Source organism: Melopsittacus undulatus, chromosome Z (genome assembly GCF_012275295.1).
Source record: "Melopsittacus undulatus isolate bMelUnd1 chromosome Z, bMelUnd1.mat.Z, whole genome shotgun sequence".
NCBI lineage: Eukaryota > Metazoa > Chordata > Aves > Psittaciformes > Psittaculidae > Melopsittacus > Melopsittacus undulatus.
This window is the reverse complement of record NC_047557.1, coordinates 24,717,392-24,738,773: the sequence shown is the minus strand read 5'-3', so window position 1 is coordinate 24,738,773 and position 21,382 is coordinate 24,717,392. Positions and strand designations below refer to the sequence as shown.

General features: G+C 40.0%; 1 protein-coding gene across 3 annotated transcripts in view; it reads right to left on the bottom strand.

Annotated features, from left to right (window-relative positions):
• Positions 1 to 15,720, bottom strand: part of LHFPL2 (LHFPL tetraspan subfamily member 2) — a 126,033-nt gene extending 110,313 nt beyond the window's left edge. For 2 of the 3 annotated variants that reach the window (XM_034072763.1, XM_034072761.1), the window contains exons 1-2: positions 15,552 to 15,720; positions 9,020 to 9,099 (exon numbers count right to left, since the gene is read on the bottom strand). The gene's annotated coding sequence lies outside the window, so the exon portion shown is untranslated. The remainder of the gene's footprint in view (positions 1 to 9,019; positions 9,100 to 15,551) is intronic. The other variant, XM_034072764.1, reaches the window with a different exon arrangement.
• Between the last annotated feature and the right edge of the window lie 5,662 nt (positions 15,721 to 21,382).

Sequence of the window (21,382 nt, the reverse complement as noted above, 5' to 3'; positions counted from 1 at the left end):
CATAAACCACCCCATCAACCCCTTGATTCTTTGACATCTTCTTAATTCCTTTGATTTTGTCAACATATTTTCAGAATAGTTATCTTAAACTGTCTGCAATTCAAAGAAATGTAAATGTACTCCAGGACAGAGAGGCATGTTATAACAGGGAAAAAGCACTTCTTTTTCCCAACAAGAAAGGTCCATAGAATATTTCTATACACAGCTGGAACTGATCTTCTTTCATTACTATCTCAAACTCAGATCTTATGTATTTTCATATTTCTTTAAATACCATCAGTTTTTAGGTTTCTCAGACAAATTTGCTTTTTAGTTTAAACTGCATAGCTGCACAGTATCTAATATTTTTCAGGACAAAACTCAATGCAGTGCTTTTCCTACTGATTTTTAATTTGGTAGGCTGGATGCTGAATGCAGGCTGATACTATCCTGTTCAACATCTTTGTCAGCGATATGGACAGTGGGATTGAGTGCACCCTCAGCAAGTTTGCCGATGACACCAAGCTAAGCTGTTTGGTTGATACCCTGAAGGGAAGGAATGCCATCCAGAGAGCCCCTGACATGCTTGAGAGGTGGCCAATGCCACAAAGCAAAGTGCAAGTTCCTACATCCAAGCTGGGGCAATCCCAGGCACAGCTACAGGTTGGGCAAAGAAGAGATTCAGAGCAGCCCTGCAGAGAAGGACTTGGGGGTCTTGGTTGATGAGAAAATGAACATGAGCCAGCTTCAATGTGCACTTGCAGCCCTGGAACCAACTGTATCCTGGGCTACACCAAAAGGAGTGAGAACAGCAGTCTGAAGGAGGTGATCCTACCCCTTTACTCTGCTCTTCTAAGACCTCACTTGCAGTATTGTGTGCAGTTCTGGTGTCCTCAACATAAAAATGACATGGAACTGTTGGACCAAGTCCAGAGGAGGGCCACGAGGAGGATCAGGGGACAGGAGCACCTCCTGTATGAAGACAGGCTGAGAAAGTTGGGGAAGAGAAGGCTGCATGGAGACCTCATAGCAGGTTTCTAGTATCTGAAGGAAGCCTACAAGGATGCTGGACAGGGATTCTTCATCAGGGACTGTAGTGACATGACAAGGGCTGATGGGCTCAAACTTAAACAGGGGAAGTTCAGGTTAGCTATAAGGAAGAAATTCTTTACTGTTAGGGTGGTGAGGCACTGGAATGGGCTGCCCAGAGAAGTGCTAAATGCTCCATCCCTGGCAACATTTAAGCCCAGGCTGGACAGAGCCTCTGGTGACATGGTCTAGTGTGAGATGTCCCTGCCCATGGCAGGAGGGTTGGAACTTGATGACCTTAAGGTCTTTTCCAATGCTAACTATTATATGTTTCTATGATTCTGTCTATCTCTGCTGGTATTAACAGATTCCTGTCCTTAGAAATTATATATTAGTTCTTCACAGGAATAAATTTTGAGTTCTAAAAAATTATTTATTAAATCATGTCAAATATGGTTAAACATTACTTTTTTACATGTCAAATCAAACAAAATTTAGACTTTGTGTGTACACAAGATTCAAAATACATCTCAAAATTAACTATGCAATAAACAATCATAGTATTATACACATTAAATATCATAAAAACTGCAACACACAGCTGCTTACTTTTATAATATTTTCCAAACAGTGTTAAGTGTTTAAAAATTTAACTGTCCACATATTTAAAGAACTATCTACCTTGTGCTGGAACAAACCAATGTGTAGGTGGTGAATCGTCCAGCTGAACTGAGCAAAAACATGAGTATACAGACAAGTGAAAGGGAGCCAAAATAACTTCCCTCCAAAGGCAGAAACTCATTTAAGCATATGAAAAAAATAAAAATAGAAAATAACAATCATTAGGGAAATGGATTTATCTTCTGTTCTAAAAGGACATAATAAATAACAGACACAGCTACAGTGTGGGCCATGTCCAGGAAATCTGTGAGGTCTCTTGGACCACAACACTCCCTCCAGAAAGTCACACATAGTAATGATGAAGCAACTAACCCACTCAGGGCAATGCTCAGATCACTTTTATAGGGCTAGAAAAGTAGAGCAAGACATTGACCAAATAGTTACTAGCACCTCAAGAACTACTACCATTACCACACTGAACACCAAGCATCCCAGTGGCATTTAAGAATTGAGGATTCAGGCCCCTGCACAGGCTTGCACTCCCAAGTAATTCCAACATGACCAAAGAAACACATTAATTTTAGACAAAAGTCTTCTATTGATTGCTTCATTTATTTTTTTAAACTTCAAGATACAAAAGCCTCCAGAACTGCAGAGCTCTCTGAACTATGGTCAACAGTCACAGATCTGGTTATGAATCGTCTTGTGCCAGCCTTCAAGTTACAAACACCCAAGCCTCCATGCAAATAGAAAAGGAAAACCATCTACTTCCTGACCACATTACATTGCAATTGAAGGAATATTAATTTTTTCATTCAAAAGTTGCTTCTCCTCCAGCTGCCTGACAGGTAAAGTATGTCTGCCCTTTTTAGAAAACAAATGTACCCTATCTTCAAAATAAAATAGATTAAATCAGAGCAATTCAAAAACTTGGCTCTCAGAAGCTCTGTAATCCAGGGGGGAAGGACCAACTAGTGAATCATTTATTCCACTGCGAGAACATGCAAACTTCATAGAAAAAAAAAGGTTAAAAAAAAGAAGAAAAAAGAAAAAAAAAGATGAAGTTTCTGCTGCATAGACAGGTTTAGGCTGACTACAGCCATATATAGTAATTTTCCCCTTTAAACCTTTACCTTGAAGACACATACACAAAGTATGCATGGAAAAATTAAGATTTAAAGCTTAAAATGTGCATCTGCGTCTACTCACTAAGGACAATGCTGAGCAGCAATTTTCATTCCTCTTTTGGTTCATAAACAGAGGTATTACATGATTACTCAATCATTAATGGAGTAACAGCATGTGCATGTTAAAGAAAAAAATTCACCACATTTAATTTGAACTAGTTAAATACAGAGCTACTAGGACATGTAACTCATCCAAGATCAAATTATTCAGAATGATATGCAAAACCAGAACAGCAGCATGCAGCAAAAAGACTTTAGGAAGTTGCCAGTTGCACACAGCAGACAGAACTAGTAGGTGAACATATTTATTATTTTTTAAACAAGACCAGCAGACAAACTGCTTCTATCATCTGGTAATGAGATAAACACAGATTAAGAAGTATGCTTTTTGCTTCTCACAATCAAAATCAAGATGTCCATGGAGATCCAAAGACAACAGAGCACTCCTCCCCTGAGCCCAGATTTTGGAATCTGTCAAACCCTTGCACTCACTCTTGCACCGTTACTTAGATTTTCTGCCTGCTCCTCTCTTTATGAGGACAATGGCCTGCACTCAGGACTCTTCTGGACAACTGTGAATATTAAGCTAGTCCTTATTTGTTACTATTTCATGTAAGGTTTTTAGCTATTTTTATCATATACAGTCCTTGAAGAAAAACACTTGGCCATACCTGCTTCATCTTTGAATAAGGAAATATACAATGATATTTTCAGCTTCTCAGGCTTTGCAGAAAACCAGGGAAACTAAGGTTAAAAACAAAACACTGCTTTTCATTTTATGATTCCATGATTCTAAAAAAGAAATGGGAAATAAGCTTTATAAATTTTAAGAATTTATATTTTTGAGATTGAGATGAGGAGCATAATGGTCTAACCCCACAAAAAAACAAGTACCAGTTAGTTTTGTTACCCCCTAGATTGCAAACTACTTCATTATACAATGGGACTGTAACTGTCAATTTTTTATTTATCAGACCAACATCTTCCTGAAATGAGCCATAATGTCTGATTTTAGAGGTAATAGGGAGTATATTATATGTGTTTGCAAAGATGGCTATACATATATGGCTCCCCTCAGCTGAGGAATTATGCCTTGGCCCAGATGGACAGAAACAGGTCTGATGCACTGGATTTTAATTAACCAATGTCTATAAATAACCTCACTATCAGACACAGAAAAACACAACTGAGTAATGCCAGCATTGATTTTCATTAGTATTTGTCTTTGTTCAGTCTTTCCTATAAAGGAAAGCACACTGGAAAGAGACGTATTTGTTTTCCAAAATATCTGGCTTGTTTGATGTAAATATGAACTCTTCATTATCATTGAAAAAAAAATGTAGCCAATAAAATAATGATTCTACTTAGTCACAAAAGCAAGCATGAATGGAAATTGAAGCAATAAACATCAGTGCCTACAAATACAGACTGTCCCTTGGCAGAGAACTCTATGACCACAAATGAGGATTTGGAACTTCAAAGGGAAGGATTTTTAATTGGTTATTAAATTAATCTTTAAGACAATGCTGTAACTTTTTCATTTGAGACAATTTCTGACATCTTTAGGAATCATATAATATTGAATGAAGCATACAATGTTCAGCAACCTGACATATATGTGTTGTTATTACTTATAGTAGTAGTATCAGTATTAAAATTTTAACCATGATTATTGCAGGAGACAAGGATGCTAGTAAAGACTTCTTCGAATTCCAAAAGGAGTGTTTAATAACAGTTTTCTCCTAAACAGTATGGTCTGACTACATTAAAAGTCAGAAGAACAATCACTCTCTTAGGTACTACATCTTAGGTCATGATCAATCAATAAATTGATTAATAGCTAGATACAAGGTCATTTTTCTTTTCTTTCTTTTGGAGTATAAATAAATAGCAAAAGGCTAAATGGAGAAAAAAAAAACATTTAAAAGATTTTCTTGTATCTAAAGATTAGCTTGTATCTAAAGCATGAACCCTTGAGTGTATTACCTGGTTATCTAGAAAAAAACTTTTCATTGTTCTTCAACTTAAAGGCAACCTGCTAGGTATCTAAACAGTAGTTTCGTGTTACCTGACATACCTCTCTGTATAATCAGTTAATGGCATGGCTAGACCTTCTGTCCATACAGAAGAAGTGATTTTGTCCAACAGAATAGCTGGACAGCTTCCCTGTCTGAACAGAGAACTTACTTTCCTTTATCAGTTCCAAAATTCCAAACTCTGATGCTGTTGACCATGATTAATTGTATTTGGCATAGCTTTAATAAACCTTCAGAGAAAATAATTCTATTTTTATATGCAAATACATCATCAGTTCAAATATTTGCAGGTATCAGATTATGATATTTGAACATGAGAATACTTCCGGGTTTTCCTATAGTTTATTCTTAAGGCACTCACAAAACAACTCTCCTGTAGTAACATCAATTAACGTTCACTCAATGTGTAGAGATCAAAGCAGCTACTATACACAAACATGCCAAAAAGAACAAAACAGCACTCAGTTATCTGCAACAAACTTCAATAGTCTCACCTACACAAACCCAAATGTTGCCTTTCCTTCACCAGCTCCAAAGCCACATAATTCAATAGCACCCACTTTGGTATGTGAAGTAAACTGTAAGGAGTTTCAGTCTGATCAACCTATTTTCAGCAACAGATGTGGGAACTGACAACAAAGGCTCAGGAAGAGCTTCTTAAAACCTACATAAACCTACATAATTCTTGCTTTTTTAACCCAGCCTCCATTACAGCAGCACAGGATAACCTAGGAACTCTACCACCAGAATATGGGACAGTGCTAAATACTAAGTACTAATATGGGAGCTGGTACTAAAAACTTTCTGTGGCAGTATAATCACTGCACAGGCTTTCTACCTCCAGCCAAAGTTACTTTCCCTCATGCCTCAGACCACAGGGAAAAGGAGGATAAAATTGTTTATTTGATATTACAAGAACAGAGGAAACACTTAGGTGGTAAGACATGAAGAAGCCCGTAGACACAGACTAGCAGGAAAGGCACTCTTCATTTAGCCACCACAGTCACTTTGGAAAACTCAGTAAAAGTGTGTTAAATACACTAATACATGACAGAAAAGAATGCATTGTGTAACACACGGCTGTGTCTTCAACAATGCCAGATTACCATCTGGTACATTACCATCTGATATGATCACCATGCAATAAAAATTTACTCCCTGAACAGGTGCAGACACAATCACATTTCTGTCAAATCTGCCAGAGTGCAGGATGTTGCATTCTTGCTGACTTCATGCCAGCTGAAAGAGACAAACAATACCTGATCTGCCATTATGACAGTCACAGAGAGATGAACAAGACCTGACAGAGCAGAAAATCTACTAGCACAAGGTTAACGTTAAAATTGGGGATGACAAGGTATGTTTACATGAGATGTTTGCATTGTATGGTTATGGGGTTCTGATCTGCTGGCAAGTGTGTTAAAGACATATCAATGAAACAGCACTCTAAATCAATCCAATAAAACAGTGTCTGTAGAGCAAAGGGTAACACAGTATCCTCCTCCCTCTATACTGCTCTGTCCTTGTCAGTGATCTAAAAGCTTTCAGTCTTTCATCTAACCGCAGGGAATCTCACATACTCTGTGTTCATGTCAGCAGTTTAAATTATCTGTAGTAAAAGGGAGAAGGGCAGAGAGAAGAAAAACTTCTGTATTCAATACAATTTCACACACAGAGGAGAAAATAAATCAAGTTAGGATTACAGACATAGCTGCTTAGATTGCCTAAACGAGACAATGAGTATTATCTCATCTGGCAGTTTAGCATGACTGAAATGAAATGTAATTTGTAGCTGACGCCAACTGGCAGAAGACAAACAAATGTTCACGGTAATTTTTGTACTTTATTAAAAATGTACTTATGTCTTAAATTGTAAGGAAAACAAATAGAATAGTTTAGGTCTACAAAGTACAAGATTTGCAGATGCTACCCTCAGCTGCTAACTCACAGAAAGATGTGTCTTGAGTGAGCAGCCAAAAGCAGATGTCTGGGGAAGAAGATAAGAATAGTGTAAGCATTTAAGTCATACTTTTCCCAAATACTCTCCAGTCTTCAATAATTTGTAGCTCAGGGACTTTCAAAGCCGGACGTCAAGCTTATGTATTTCATAATTCCCTACAGACTTTTCTTCCTTTTATTTTGTCCAGTCTCCCTTTGAATTGGTATAAATTTTCAGTATCTACCACATCCTGTGGGGTTACACAGCTTAATTATATGTGCATGAAAGAAAACTCTTTTTGTTATTCTGAACCCAGCACCTGCTAGTTTCATTTCCACACTCATTAGCTCTTGCACTGGGACAGTCAATGAACAACTGATCCGTATCACCCTCATCATGTTGTTCATGTTTTTATAAAACTATCATCACAATCCCAGTTGTCTCTTCTCCTCGCAAATTGTTCTTTGTATGGAAGGTGTTAAACAACTTTGATTGTCCCTGCAGTGAACTGAAAAAGCAAAACATACCCTTAGTCTTTCTTCTATGGCTTTACTTTCCCTGAATGTTGTTTTTATTCCCCAGTAATCTGGGCCCTACAGACTCTCTGCATCAGATTTCCTGCTCCTCAACTTGTTCCTCGAATTCTTTTCTAATCTGCCTTCTTACAGACATTTAATTCTGATTCAGTTTGACCTTTATGTTTTCCTCTTCCACACACTTGCACTTCTGTAACTACCAGCTGCTACCCCTGAAAGTGCATTTTTTTCAACAGCCTTTGATTACACAATTAACTAGAATTAATATTACAAAAATAGACAAGGATGGAGGCCAACAGTGTTTTGTGAAAATATTTTCCTCCATCACCTGTAAATTAGTGGTAAAATTTGTGGAGAAAGGTTTCTCAGCATTACAGTTGGCATGAATTGTTTTTCCCAGTGCACAGGACTATCAGGAGTCTGGTGAATTTTTCTTTCCACAGTTTCTTCAATAACCAGATCTGATTTAAATCACTTGCACTACAAGAAAAACACTTTTCTCTCTCCTCTACCTGTACAAGGCCTTTACAAGCATAAAAAAGAGACAATTTTTTTTTTGCCCTTTTTTAGCTAAGGTTTCCAAAGAAATTTTTTTCAGTATTTTCAGGATCTGCATTATGTAATAAAGTAAGCTATTTTTTACCAGGCAATGTTTATTTAGAAAAGGTAGAATGTTTATTGGAGGAAAAGATAGGAATTCAAAATGAAGACCTAGAGAAATAACCTGAAGAAGCAATGTCATCTTCAATATGAACATGTTGAGGGCACAGTGCATGCATACATGCACAACACTCCTGATGCACACTGAAAGCAAAAGATTGCACATCTTCTGTGCAATTTATGTAATGTGCAACAGAAAAGCTACGTAAGCTCTGTTTACATGGGCTGCTCAAGCACCAAATGAATTAAAACTCTCCTTAGGCTTTGTTTTAGACCGGACCTTCACTCTTTCACATTAACATGTACCATTCTTGCACTAAGCAAACTCAAGAAAGGCTGGATATTTCTGGACTCCAAATTTGGCTGCAATGAAAGGCAAGCTCTAATTCAAACTGTCAGGGCTGTCATGGAATGTGGTCTGGGTCACTTAGATATAAAGACTGGTTGAAGGTAATTACATTGATTTTATGCAGTCATGATCATGACTAATGACTGAATAAACATGTATGCACAACACAAACCTCATGCACATTTCTGCAAACTGGATATCTCTGCTAAATTATCTCAGCAAAGCAATCAGCTGGGCAGTCTGTGGAAAATCTTGTACACCAGCTGTCCTGTTCTATGTCTATTAGTAGCTTAAAGAAAACCTAAACAGGGAGAAAAATTAGACCTTCGTTAACTCCTGAAAGGTATACCACACCAGAGCAATACTGTCCTGAGAAAAATCAATGCAGAGAGAAGACGTTAACACTGCATGAAACTTTCTGTTAAGCATAAAACTATAATTTCATTCTATTTCCAACTTAGCCCACCACTTAATGTTGAACTAGTAAGTTAAAACAATTTTCTAAAAGCACAGGAACAAATCCATAAGTTATGAATTTAAAATACATGCAATATGAATTTAAAATTAATAATTCATTTAATTATGAATTTAATACATGCAATATGAAGTTAAAATACATGCAACTAATCTCAACATGTAAAAGCTATAAAGGAATATGCTACCATATTTAGACTAGAACTTACCTTTGAAATTTTCTTATAAACTCTGAATTTCTCAGACTTGCCTGTGCAGAATGATGTTCAGGTTCTACCAGGTGTGTGTTCTGAAACAGTTACAATTGCTAAAATTGTCATTATGGCCACTTACACTTCCTGCCCTATTTCTTTAAATAAAGTGAGTTCCATACAAGGCTAAGAAAGCAATAGTATTTGGGTGAGTTACCCTCCACTATTCATATTACAAGCACAGTTCAATACATACTATTCATCAGTGCTAAATAGTTACATAGAAAGATGCTGCCATTCTTTGCACAGAAAGAACTCTTTTGAGAAATTCTGTACAAATCTGACTTTAGTTGTGTTTTAATCCCAACTAGAAACTCAACACCACACAGCTGCTCACTCCCCCCATTTGTGGGATGTGGAGGAGAGTATTACAGAAAGGCAAAAGTGAGAAAACTCATGGGTTAGGATAAAGGCAGTTTAATAGGTAAAGCAAAAGCCACACATGCAAGCAAAGAAAAACAAGGAATTCATTCATTATTTCCCATCAGCAGGAAGGTGTTTAGGGCCATCACCAAGAAAGCAGGGCTCCATCAGGTATAATGGTTACTTGGGAAAACAAACACCATCACTCAAAATGCCCCCAGACCTCCTTCTTCCCCTAGCTTTATATGCTCAGAATAATGTCATATGGCATGGGATACCCCTGTGGCAAGTTAGGGTCAGGTGTCCTGGCTATGTTCCCTCCAACTTCCTGTGTACCTCCAGCCTCACTGGCAAGGTAGCACAAGAAAAAGCTGAAAAGTCCTTGACTTAGAGTAAGCACTGCCCAGCAACAACAGAAACATTACTGTATTATCAACATTAGTCTCATCCTAAATCCAAAACACAGCACTGTACCAGCTACTAAGATGAAAATTAACTCTATCCCAGCTGAAACAAGGACATTATTAAAATCTAGATATCTGACAAACTGTACCATTAACTGCAGCACCTTCTCTTTTACAGGTACTTTATTGCAGGAACAGTAGTTGTATTTACAGCACTACATATACACCACCTACTTAACATTTCATGAAAACAGTCCACCACCCTATATCTGAAAATATTTTTTGTTACAGCTTTTCCTCCACAAAATTCCTTTTGCACAGGACATATCAAAACAATACACACACACTGAAAGACAAAACAAGACTATGAAACCATTAAAATAAAGCTTCTCTCAAATGCATTGCCAGAATATAAAACTGGTTCATTAGCACCACCATGCACTTTAGTGATGAGGTCAGGTTTTGACAAATGAAAGTTCAATGAAAACTCTGAAAAACCTGTTTACAATGATCCAGACATAAGCCTTTGCAAGCTGCAATTCACTGACCTATGAAAACTTATTTGGCTTTCAGATAATTTCCTAGTGAATACTATTTCAAAATCTATAAACACAGATGGCACCAACAGGCACCCTATCTGCAATCTCAGTATAAGATCAAATAGAGAGACTGAATTTATCCTCCCACATCACAGGTGATTCTTTCCAAACTGGTTTAAGGGATTATGCCTGGAAGCTGAACCAAGAAAGTTCTGCCACAGCTACCCAAAGTCTCCGCAACCTGAGAAGCCACACTGCTTTAACTAAGCTAGTTCAAAAACTGTAAAGCTTTTAGTAAGACAATGCAACATTCAATTCAGACCAGGCCCAAAGTGTAATTACTACAACTATCCTGTTAACCATTTCTATTAGAAGTAAACTTACAAAATTTTTCCTAAAGCACTGTAACAGAAGAACCCACTCAGGATGAAAAAGAATCCTGCAAGATGAAAAGGCCAACAAACTACAATCAAACCCTAAAATACATATAAGTTTTACTATTAAAGCTTATTATATATCTTTATCTACAAAACTTACTGTTATTCATCTGGAACAGAGTGACAACATTAATAATGCTTATTATTAATAACTGGTAAATTGTCATAAACAATCTGAGAATACATAAAATGTATGCAATGTCAGGTGTTGGCAAACATGAAAATCCATTAGCTAATTCAAACTCAAGTCATTTTCACTGGTAAGCTGTTAGATACCACATATAAAACATGAATCTAACAGTACCTCCACAGTCTTCAAGATAATAAGACAATACTAAGACAAAGTAATTTGAAATGGAGACACTAGTGACAAAGGAGGCTGTGCAGCTGCTTCAGCAATATTGTTTTGTTAATCCTTTCTGAGCACTAGAAACACTATAAAGGTAAAAACTAAAAGATCTGAAAATCATCTGAAAGTCAGACTTTCTTTGCATCTGCGTTCATTTATTATACTCTTCTCACTGGCTGGAACACAGTATGATACTTTCTCAAAGATATTTTTTCTCTTTTTACAGAGTTTCATTTTCATGGTTTATCATTCAGCTTCCATGCTTTCACTATAGGCCTCAGGAAACACCAGCCAGCAACATTTAAGCAACATGAGAAATGTTTTCAGGGACAAATACTGCTCATGCAGCTATGTCTTAAACACGCTGGATTCTCCTGTGAAGTGCTCACACCTAACTTTACTATACAGCTCCAAGCTGAGATAGTATGATTATGAGAAGCAGAAGACAAGGAAAACTGGAGAAATTAACCTCAGCAACAGACTGATGTATTTTTTTAATGATACATACTCAGTCAGAAACTGAATGCTATTGAATGTGCAAGCACAACAGTCTGAGTATTTTCTGCTGTGATATATATGTGCTCGGCCATGGAAAATATAATTGCCCAGTTGTCACATGCATTCCCTGAGTTCCCAATTTCAGATATATTCCTCATCCACCATGTAGATCGGGCAGTAGATTGCAGTCATTTGCTTGCTTTTGCAGCAAATTTACAATTAAATTATTTTTTTGTTGTGGGTTTTGTTTTTTTTGGAATTACTTTCCACAAAACTATCTTCTAGGAAAATATTTCTAGGAAAAGTCTCTGATTAACTGGTGTTGAAATGCTTATCTGTGGTTTATGTCTAACCTCCTAAAATCTAAGCATAGGGAGAAAGAAAAGCAATTATAAAAATTTAATATCTCAAATCAGCAGTAAAATATTTTCCAAAATGCATTAACTACTTTCAATAATACAACAGAAAAATACTCAAACTATTTGCTTTACTTAGAAGACTGTTTAAAAATAACAAAACTGTCTTTTACACACCTTTCAGAGTTATCTGACCATACCTCCCTAGCAATTTTAAAAGACAAGTGATAACAGTATTTTTTTATCTGGTCCTTAAAAAGGCAATATATTCAGCTTAATTCCAGTTTATCTGTATGTAGGAAGGTAATTGTAGAACACACCCTGTTAGTTCCACCTTTCCAGAGCAGATTTTAGACACCATGACCTGAAAGAATCCTGTCAATTTTTGTGAAAGCTGTAAAACCAGGAGGGAAATACAATGTAAGCAAAAGTCTTTGGCATCATTTTAACAGACTTGTCAGATATAATCACATCAGCAATTGTCTCTGCATCAAAGAAAGGACTCTGAGAGCCAGTAACACCTTCCAGCCACTCACCACCTCTGCCCTTTTTCCCAAGTGAGTTCAGAATGTTGACACCACAAATGATTTATCCCCTATGCAGAAAGCAAAGAAATGGGAACTACTGTGGGGGAAGGGAGGCCCTGAAAACAGAGAAGGGAAGAGGCAAATGGATAGACACAGAAGGCCCCTGTTCATGGGAAAATAAGGAATGGGGGCACAAAACGGCTTCTCTCATTGCCAAAAGCCACCAGCAGTTCAGAAGTTGATCTCTGCTCTCCTCCTTGCAGATGGGATGTTGCAAAGGGTCAGCCAACAAGAGGAGCCGTGTGTGCTTGTGCCTGTGCATAAACACACGTGTGTGTAGGAAGCGAGGACAGTTAGGGACAGCAGAGCAGCCATCCTCACTGCCTTCCAAGCTTCACCAAACAGCTCCGGGCTGCTGCATACCCTCTCAGGGGGTGTGTTCCTATGTGAAGAAACTGTTTCCTTTTCCTCTTGTAATAAGTTATCTTTAAGAGGCTGAGGGTGAAATTCCTAGAAGCTGATTGTTGCCTTCAGTGAACCAGGAATCTCACTTCACCTACAATCTGCCATCCCATGTTCAACACGTCCCCTCATTTTAAGAACCACTTCTCTTTTACTGGGGAGCCCTTTAACTGGTACTCCAACTGTCCAACAAAGGAGAAGCTTCTGGAAATACAAATTTTGATGAAGAATTGTGTTCTTCATATCACTCAGGAAAATAGTGATGTGGTTTCCTTTTCATGTAATGATTGTTTAAACAGTAATGTCTACACCATACACAAAACACTGGGTTTCTTGCTTGGTGCCAGCTATATAGTCACCTGCAGCCCAGCCTGGTTCTGGTGATGCAATAGCATATAGCACTTAATATGTCATTGTCCTACTGTATTACAGAACACCACAAGCAATTTTCACAGCTACAAGCTAGAACATGAAAAATTACTGGCTTCCTTTCAGCCTTAGCCAGAAGTGTTCCTGTTCCAAATTTACCAGCAAAGCACACACAAGAGTGACTGTGAGTAAACGTGGAAGAATATGGTTTGATTTAAAAGGTAAAAAAAATAAAAAGACCTACGACACTCTTACACAGAAATGCTGTACCCAGTCCCAGTGATTTATACCCTTAAAAGCAAATGACATTACTATCACTTGCCTGACATGCAGGTACCTCATCTAGCAAGCATTTCCCAGAATGCTTAATAAAAACAGCAGATTAACTAAAAAAAAAAAAGATAAAGTGGGCAATTTCTCAGATACTGATTAAAACCGTGCATGACCCAGACAGAGGAAACCTGTGAAGAAGTTTGTGATGTGATTAAAGCTGGAGTGGCTGAAACTAGCGTGAGCAGTGAAAACTGAGGAATGCTTCCATGAAGACTGTGTCTGAGATAAAACCCTCTCATTAACAACTGCCCTAACAGAGCAGACTGATGGTCTATCTGTATTCTGCAACCAACAATGGGTGGAAAGGAGAAGAAAGTGACAGAGATTAATTGGGATTGTATATGTGTAAAACGCTTTATTCAGAAAAAAAAAAGTGGAACACTGATTTTAGTGTCACTGACACTTTGTAATAAGCCACCTGGTGCACAGCATGTATTTAGGTCTCAGTGAGTTACAGCTCTGGAAGGTGTCTGTGACGAAAGCAAACCCCCTGAAAACAAGGGGGCTCCCTGCAGATGTGAGCTTGTGCAGCCAGAACCTGCTGCAGGACTGGGACTGAGCACACATTTTCATGAAGGTATCTATAATAGTGCCTAGGAATGCTTCCCTATGAAAGCCAAACCTTTCAATTAACACATATAATGCTTTCTTCCAGATGAGGTCAGCTAAAGCTTTTTGTTTTCAGTTATTCCTAATAACACATCTGTTTTCAGGATGCACACACACCGCCTCATCTGCCTGCTTCTGGCTCAGTGTAAACGATGGAGCAACCCAGCCGCTCTGCCACCAGGTACTGGCAACGCTCGCACTTGCCCGGACACAGCACTGCCAGCAGTGCTGTTTTACTTGATGTTGCTCCAACGCACCCGCAACTTCTGAATTGTGGGATCCAATCTCAGCGGCGTGTTACCGAGTTCATTTGGAGCGACGCCTAAACTACCAACAAACCTTCACGGGTAACTTGTGCCGTCTACTTCTCGTCCTTTCCTGTAAGGACCCTAAGAAACAAAACACCCCTACACACACACACAAGTCAAAAACTGAGCGCAGAAAAGCGTGAGGAAGGAAGCACACGTCGGAGCGAGAATGCGCCAAGGTGAGCTCTGAACCCTCTCTTCCCTGGTCAGTTCGCCAAGGACGCGAGAGTACCCGTCCCCAAGGACTGGGCTGCAGGTGCCGCGGCCGTGGCTGCAGGCCGGACCGGGCCCAGCTCGCCTCCCGCTCCCCGCTCTCACCAAGCCTCTTCTCCCGCATGAAGCCGCCTCGGGACTGCTCCCGGCGGGTGGCGCCCCCGCCGTTCCTCCCGCCTCGGGCCCGCGTCCCCGCCCCACTCCTCGCGGCGCTCGCCGCTCAAACAGAATGGGAGAAAACGTTGGCAGCCCCCCCCGCCGCCTCCCCGCGGCCAGCAGCGGACACCCCGACGGCAGCCGCGGCCGCTCAGTGCTGCGTACGTATGCCTGCGGCACCCCCTCCCCGCGGGCGGAGAAGCGCGGCTGGCCGCTCGGAGGAACCTCCGCACCGGAGGGCGGGAGGGGAAGAGCGGGGGGGCAGCCTGGCGGCTCCGGGCTCCCCGCGGCGAAGGGGCCAGCGGGTGCCTCCCGCCTCTCCCCGTCGCTGGCGGAGGATATGCGGCTCTCTCCGCGCTACGGCCCCGTCCGCGCCGTTACCTCCGCGCCGTGCCCCTTACCCTCCTCGCCCCCCGGCGGTTCCCCGGCCCGTCCTGCTGCTAAAAGCCCCTACCCGAGGGGAACTGCAGCCCAGCCGCCGCAAGGGCAATGAATGGAAACGCGTCCAGCCGTCCTTGTCCTCCCTCCCTCACCCTCACAACTTCAGTGGGGCCACCGCCCCCTCACCTCGGCCTGGCAGCGGCGGCTCCTCCGCGCTGGGGCTTTGCTCCCGCCGCAGCCTCCGGCCCGCGCCCCGCCGGGCTCACCCTCCCCCGCTCCCGCCACGACCATGCACCGAGGGAGGAGGAACAGGATCCCGGCGAGCGCCGACCCAGCCGCCCCCAGCCGGAGGAAGGGAGTGAGGAGGGAGGGAGGGAGACGCGGCGAGGGGCGGGGAGGGATGGGACGCAGCCGCCCTGCCCTGCCCAGGTCCGCCCCCCTCACCCTGACGTCCCACGCGCTCACACCGACGGCCGCGGCGGGATGCCTGCCCCCGGGGCTCTGCAGGAGCCAAGCGGGACGCGGGAGGCCCCGTCCGCTCCTCTCTTGGCCCCGCCGGCAGCCGCCGCGGTCACCCGGCTCCTCGCAGGGTAGGGCTGGTGTGCTCCCAGTCAGCGCCACAGCCGTCGCAGCGGCTGGCCCAAGGGAGAGCTCCATCAAACAGCCCGGATAATCGCAGACCCCCCATCCTGGAGGTTTAAATAACCAGCCGTCCTTCCTCGGCCTCCCGCCGCGGACCTTCTAAGAACCGGCATTATCAGGCCCGGTATTAACTACTCCCATTCCAGCACCCTTCATCTCGTTGTGGAGAGGGCACTGAATGGAAGCTAGAACGGTAAACATCAACTCACCCGATTTCCAAACATTCTTCTCAGTCTAGACCTTTTGGGGGGGAAAAAAAAAAAACACCACCAACAAAAAAATACTTACACAATTTACATTGTAAGAAAATGTCTCCAAAATTGTCTGTAAAGTGTTTGTTTTCGAATCTTTTGAGAATAAATTATTTCCCACCAATCTCCCTTTAAAATCCCAGTTAATGCTCTTCCAGTTTAAAAGCATGACTCTGATGAGCTGGGCTTTTCAAGAACTTTGTAATTTTTAGTGTTTTAAGATATCTAATGCTAATCTCATATGTACCTAATAGTATCGATACCCATTTAAAGCATCTGCAGAGAAAATTATGGTTGAAGATCAGACATGTCTCCACATGCCCCTGCTATTCTCTGCAGTTGAGCCCCTGTGTAATATGCTGATTGTTGCAAGTGGATGACAGGTGTCTAACTTCATACAGCTCTTCTCAGTGTCACCTTCACTTGCTAGATTGGAACTGGCTATTGAAGTAGATAAAACCAAACACTAAGTGGGTCAATAAAATAAATCACTCAGGGTATCTCAGAGACATAAATGAAGTGTTACACCAATGCAAAACTTGATTTGCTGTAGCTAAAGCTATCCTACTCATGGGAAAAAAACAAACAAGGAGCTGCCTTTTGACAGCTATCAGAATGGTATCTTTCATGAGCACTGTGTTTCCTTGAAGCTACGGTTTTGGACTCAATTATTATTACACCCTGACTGATGATACAGACAGATCAATGCAGGCTGATCCTTCTGACAGCCTGGGACTCTGAGATCTTCAGCTGTGCAAGGGCACGCCCTATCTGAACTGGTCCAGTTGCTGGATTTGTGCCTTTGTGATTAGTGTCTGCTGCTCAGAAGACTGAAAATCAGTTAATGTTTTCCTAGGTATGTAGGCTTAAGGGGAAGGAACAAGCACAAAACCCCAAGAATTATGTTCCTGAAAGCATTAGAAACATGCACAGCTATCTACAGCTACTGAAAATAAAGCATATACTTTCACAGCTGATTATTGTCCAAACTTGTATCCTTTTGTTACTTTTCCCCTTTTTCTCTGGACAAGTCATTAAACTAAACATTCTAAAAGAGTTTTATTAGAGACATTTTTGTTTGTTTCCATTAGAGTCTGAAAGTTAATTTTCTAATACATAAGGTTGTCTTTCTAAAGCTGAACTCTCTGTGACTTTGGAGAGCAGCTACTTTAACATACAATAGGAGACAACTCAACAGGCCTGTCCAAAAATAAACATGTCTTTGAAGAATATTTTAACCCTGGAGACTTTGCACGAATAGAGTAGTCACAATTTTACTTGATAACACAAAATTAACATAATAGATATATTAATTTTCAAAAAGCTATGAGACTTTTTGGATTCCAGTTTTTGAGCTAGTCTCCATAACAGATGACTCTATCACTTTTGCATCAGTGCCTTCTGAAACAGCTAAATGTCTCATGCTGTTTCAAAAGGATGTGTTAGAACCATGGTAGTCTATCAATAATATGAAACCAAAAAGCATAAAACTTGCATTAGAAATTCAATATTAGAAATACTCTTGTAGCAAAGATCAATTTTCTCACTGATGATCTATTAAGTCCTAAAAAATGAGGAAGTGCCTATTGATTATATAGAACTTACCTAGAATGAAAGGAAATAATTATTAATGCATTCCCACTATATTAATTTATGAAGTTTGCTTCTGAACATAGACACCAATGTGTATCCGAATTACATGGAAGTTTTGCTGCACTTAACAGGATAAAGAGTGATCATGTGATGGTTGCTGTGGTAGGGGATACAGTGGCAGTAGCAGACTCTTCCTCCTCCTCTGCGGACTGTTTAAAAAATGTCTGCTATTTAATAATACACAGCAGAAACAGTTATGCAAGAAGAGTTACATGGTCTTCCTACCAGTTAGCACTTCCATGCAGCTTAGCCATTAGATAAAGTAATTACTAATGCGAATAATGACACCAGGTAATAAGAAAATGATAACCCACAGAACACTATGATAGACCTTTTAAGAAGCTGGTTATAGACTCACAATACTGCATGTAATAGAAAGTGCAACCGTGGCTTTGAACATGTAAATTGGGCCATAGGGTAGTCCAACCCCATCGGGTGCTATCTGATCCTCAGCACAGATTGTTACAGATGCTTTTTATCATACTATCCTGGATCCAGAAACTTGTGTTGCAAGCTTCATGCATCAGGTTGTGGGGCTGAATGAGTTTGCAGATTTAAAAAACAGTAACGAGTAGGTAGTTTTACTAGGAGGTAGGAAGAGGCACTCTGAAATCCCCTGTTTTGGCCCTGAAGGCCAGGGGTTGGGACCCAGACAGATCTAAGCATAGCATATCATTTTCTTAATTTGAAATGCTTATTTGTTTGAAATTGGTGTGAGGAACTTGGTATTTCCTTCTATTGAAAGTGGTGAGGTTTTAATGCTAACTAATTATGATATTTGCTTTGATGTGCAGCTCTAAACATTTTCATTTTGATTATATGAAATCCCACTGCACAAACAAATAACTCATCACCAGGACTTAGCACATATGCATTACCCAAACAGGAAATGGAGACGTCAAACAAACACACTTTGGATTAAGTGATATATGAGATGGAAAAGATGATTATAATAGTTTTTCCTCTTGCTCATAGATCTTCACAAGTATTAACTTCATAGGCATTCATTTGTTTAGACAGTTTCCCCCCCTAAACATTGGTTTACTTGTAACCCCAGATGGTAATACCTGACATCACTTTGAATGATCAATTTAAATTGCCCACAGACTGCAAGACTGTTAGAATGAAGGATTATTTTACCCTGAAATTTCCTGAAGTTCACCTGAACAAATATGGTCTTGGATGTGCCCCAGAAAACATTCTCTAAAGGTTATAAGAATAGAATACAGACAGGACAGACAAAACAGGATAGCACAAAGTACAATCAAAGAGGCTACGACATCCAAGTAACTAGCAAATAACATAATAGGCTGGAAAGCAAAACAGATACTATTTGGCTCAAAATGAAGCTCTCCATCTGTGAATAGTCACTGGAATCTATTAAAAATGTTGGAGAAGATACAAAAATGTCTATATGGTGCTTACAAAAAGCTATAAATGAACAAAGGGAATATCATGTACGCATAATGCAATTAAGAACTAGTTAGACTAAGCAGCAAATCAATCTCAGCTTTATAAGCTTCAGATACATTCATACTAGATTTTTTCCCTGATTGTATTTACTTTCCTTTTGTGTTTTTGGTTTTGGGTTGTTTGTTTTGTTTTGTGTTTTTTTTTTTTTAATTTTGTCATAGGTGGCTGCTGTTCCAAAACCTTCTCACTGTGAAATATTGGAATAAATTTCAGTATGAGGTGAATTATCTGACTGTAGAAACACATGGGGAATAATTCTATTGGAGAAAAATGATGTTGGAATAACAATACTAAAATTGGAACTTGTTCTATGAATTCCAATGAAAATGGAAAGAGAGGAATTAAGAACACAGAAAATGGTGGGAAATACACAGAAAGTACTCAGCTCAGAGTCAGAGGGAACTGAGTGCAGGCATGAGAGTTATTTTACTGTGGTTTGTTTTTCTGCCCCAAAGAAAAGTAAGATGTAAAACATCAGCTGAGATAGATCTCCAAGGAAATGTATCTTTCTCATGTAATGCTTGTTTTTGTTTACAGCTTCAGAAATCTCAGTTCCTGTAAGCACTTAGTTATGACATTTAATTTTCAGTAGTTCATTCCTCTAGTGTCAACTACCAGATGGTGTTACAGAAAGGAGTATGATCTTTCTACTCTATAGCCAGTGATGGCGGGGGCATTTAAGACTGGGAAAACCAATCTGCTACAACTTTTACCATAGTTTGTAGGAACCCTGGTTGCAAATCATACTCACACTCTACTATAACCATAGAGTAAAATGAGGGCATCATGACCAGAAACATCTAACACAGTAAGCAAATCAGATAAAATCCCCAATCCCTAGGCATAGACAAGAAGAAGGATGCTGCAAACTAGAGTAACAGTAAGAACTACTGATCAGCATTTTTGGAAAAAGTATTCTTAAAAAAAAGAAAAGCAAAAAAAAAAAGCCCCAGGTTGATCATGATGGATTGCTTGTAATATAGTGGACACTGGTAACAAATGACAGACGAGAAGAGGCTGTGGTTAAGCTGAAAAGGACATTCAAAATTAACACACTGAAGAATGCAACAACACACTGAGTGGATAATAGCAATATCATACTCATTCTACCAAGTTCAGAGAAAGGAATTTTATAGTTCAGATCCAAAATAAAGTTTACGTGAGTGTTTTAGCCATGGATGGACAGAAAACATACCATCTCAAAATTGTCATGTACAGAATCAATGTATAATATCTAGACTATCTGCATGTGATGACCTAGGGAGAGATCAGTGCTGAGTGGCAGAAAGCATGGAGATGGTGTCTACATAGAAAGGAAATGAGAGGAAGGTTTGGAAAGAAAGGCTGGGAACTGTTTTTAATCATACTGAGTTTGAATTAATGGCTTATTTCCAAAATATTCAGAGAGATATCTTGATATTTTCATCTCTGCAGGAGAAAGAAGTGTAGGGTGACTCAGAAAAGTTAGCTTAGGAGCGTGTAGGTTATTTTGATATCAGGAAGAAGTAAAAGGGAGTAAGGACAGAGCTCTGAGAGCTTCCATGGGAAACTGAGGAAGTAAACACTTTTCTAGACATGCAAATCAATGCAAAGCAGTAAATAAAAACAAATTGAAGAAATAAGGTCAGTGAAAACAGAGTATCTTATAAAAAAGGTGACCTTTAAAAAGAAGGAAACATGAGAAGAGGCGATGGCTCTTGGTGGGTGTCAAGAGGTATCTGTTCACTCTGGTTGAGTATTCTGAAGTCTCACATTCCAGCTCTGACCCAAACTCAGTGCTTTGGGGACAGTAATTGTTAAACTAATTTGGGACTCAGCCAGTGTGGTACAGGCAGGAATCCACTGTATTTTAAGAAGGCTGTAATTGAGTGCAGACACTCAGGCTCAGTGAAGGGATCCAGATTTATCACTGTGTCTAATCTGTATTTTTGAAACTCATATTATTGTAAGTATTATGAAAAAAAGCTGTCTAGCCAAATAAATGTTGCCTGACACAAG